The sequence below is a fragment of the Neophocaena asiaeorientalis genome, unplaced genomic scaffold, assembly GCF_003031525.2.
Source record: "Neophocaena asiaeorientalis asiaeorientalis breed wild unplaced genomic scaffold, Neophocaena_asiaeorientalis_V1.1 scaffold46, whole genome shotgun sequence".
In the NCBI taxonomy this organism is placed as follows: domain Eukaryota; kingdom Metazoa; phylum Chordata; class Mammalia; order Artiodactyla; family Phocoenidae; genus Neophocaena; species Neophocaena asiaeorientalis.
Window position 1 is genome coordinate 8,809,791 of NW_020175393.1, and position 3,038 is coordinate 8,812,828.

The window sequence follows — 3,038 nt, forward strand, 5'->3', positions numbered from 1 at the left end:
AACCCGCCCCCTCCCCCCGGCCGCCTCCCGGCCCCCCTCCTCCACCCCTCGTCCCCCGGGGAAAGGAGGGGGCAGGCCAGTTCCCAGCTTCTCAGGAGGTGCGTGACCACGTCGATCCGGAACTTCGGAAACGACTCTTGCGCCCAGCACTGGGGAAGTGGCTGGACACAGCGCGCGCGCTGAAGGGTTCTAGGGGCCCTCAGAAATGTGGGCCAGGCATCTTCCATGCCTGTAAGGAAATGCCCATAAGAAAAAAAGGTAAAAGCAATAAATAAAAAAACTAAAAAAGCAAAAAACTAATGTCCCGATCTGATGACTAGGGCGGAAAGTATCCTCATTGACAGAGCTCCAAAGAGCATGTAGGATGACTAAATCTTGGCATTTTTTTTTAAACACCAAATTCTTTTTCTTTTCTCTGTGAAGCTAAGTGAATATATATTTTACTTGTCTTTCAGATGTTTCAGGATGAAAAGTTGAAGGGAAAATATCTGGTACAAAGAGCAGTGTCACCCCAACTGTCTGAGAGAAAGAGGAGGAGAAATGCAGCAGGGGTTCTGATTGGGTAGCTCAGGGGAAACACTCTATCTGTGACTGGATCGCCCCCCACCCAGCCTTCCACCCCTGCTGCCCAGAAAGCATCCAAATCTAACTAGAAATATAGTTGACTTACAACATTATATTAGTTTCAGGTGTACAACATAGTGATTTAATATTTATATAGATTATATACCATTTAAAGTTATCATAAAATATTGGCCATATTCCCTAGGCTGCACAATATGTCCTTGTAGATTTTTTATTTTATACATAGTAGTTTGTGCCTCTTAATTCTCTACCCCTATTTTGTCCTTCTTTCCTTCCTTCTCCCCACCTCCACTAGTTTGTTCTCTATATCTGTGAGTCTGTTTCTGTTGTGTTATATTCATTCCGTTTATTTTTTAGATTCCACAAATAAGTGTTAGCATTCAGTATTTGCTTTCTCTGTCTGACTTATTTTAATAAGAATAATACCCTCTGGGCCCATCCATGTTGTTGCAGATGGTAGGATTTCATTCTTTTAATGGCTGAGTAGTATTCCATTGTGTGTGTGTGTATATGTATATACACATTTTTATGTATATATATAAATGAGATATCTTCTGTATCCATTCATCTGTTGATAGACACTTAGCTTGCCTCCATATCTTGGCTATTGTAAATAATGCTGCTGTGAACATTGGGGTGCATGTATCTTTTGAATTAGTTTTTTCATTTTCTTCGGATATATGCCCATGAGTGGAATTGCTGGATCATATAGTAGTTCTATTTTTATTTTTTTGAGGACCCTCCGTACTGTTTTCCGTAGTGGCTGCACCAGTTTACATTCCCACCAACGGTGTACAAGGGGTCCCTTTCATCCTCTAAGTGGATGTAATTTTTAAAAACTCCAGGTGGGTCAAGCCCACAGAGGTTCAGTTCATTCTCCAGGGAGATGAGCTGTGAACCTTTAAGTTGCTTCAAGTTCTATACTAGCTAGGCTGGGGGTGGCTGTCCACCAGGGGAGGTCCCATCAGATGAGGACCCAGGAGACTGTGTGAAAGATGCGGAGAGTAGGGGAGAGTCAGTCCAAGGGGGTAGATTTGGATGCTTTCTGGGCAGCCGGGGTGGAAGGCTGGGTGGGGGGGCGATCAAGTCACAGATAGAGTGTTTCCCCTGAGCTACCCAATCAGAACCCCTGCTGCATTTCTCCTCCTCTTTCTCTCAGACAGTTGGGGTGACACTGCTCTTTGTACCAGATATTTTCCCTTCAACTTTTCATCCTGAAACATCTGAAAGACGAGTAAAATGACCACCTGTACTCACACACACACACACACACTTTTCATTTTCTTTTTACTGACAGTTGAAAGGTGTGGATACCATGGCACATCTCCCCACACCCACCACTACTTCAGTATCCATTGCCTAAGAATAAGGACATTCTCCTAAATGACCTCAATATAGTTATCACACTCAATAAATTTAACATCGATACACTAACATCTGAAATATACTCCACATTAAAAATTTCCCAATTATCCCCCCAAGATGTCATTTTAGTTTTTGATTTTTTTCCAGTCCACAGTCCAATCAAGGTTCACAGATTGCATTTGCTCGTCATGTTCCTTTAATCTCTTAATTTAGGGAAGTCCCCTGCTTTTGTTCGTTTTTCATGACAGTAACATTTTTGAAAAGTCCCCCCAGTGTGAAGGGACAGGATGAGAAGGGCCCTCAAGTCTTGTGGCTGTGAGGTCATTGTTTTCCCACCAGGAGGGGAGGGACTGAGGAACAGATTGGGGGACAGAGCATCTTTAAAAACACTCGTGTTTCCCAAATGTTCTTGGTTGGTGACACGCCTGTGGTCAACCTTGTCCTACCCCACCCACTCCTGTGGCACTCCTGTTCATTCAAGGAGTATTTGTGGAGGCTGTCCCAGTTGCCTGGTGCCGTGCTCAGGGTTTGTGATAACTGGGGATAGAAGAGAATTATAGAAGTCTTATTTCTACCATGGAGGATCTTAGGGTCTCATCAGGAAGCTGGGTTTACATGATTCAAGGTGGCGGACCATGAAGACCAAGTACAGAACAGTGACTGCTGTCACTAATACACACACAACAGGAATTCAGAGGAGGGGAGTGCCCAAGACACTCAGGCATGAGATAGGGGCTTCCTTCTAGGAGACCTCTGAGGTACGAGGTCCCTCCCACCTTGGGTTGCTGCTGGGCTCTTAACCCTGAACCACCCCCAGCAGAGCCACCATCCAGTGGCTCCATTCATGTACAACTTCCACCATATAATTAATATTCTTGAGAACCACTGTGTGCCCAGCTCTGGGCTGTGAAATATCCAGAGAAATCAAAGACATGGTTTCTGAGTTCAAGTTGCTTTAGTCTATTTGGGGAGACAGGGAGAGACACATGGAGAGATGAAGGGTGGGGAGGCAAATGATGAGGGAGAGATTAACAAAAGGAGGAGCAATCAGGGTGGGCTGGAGGGTCAGGGCGGGGGGGGGGAGGGGA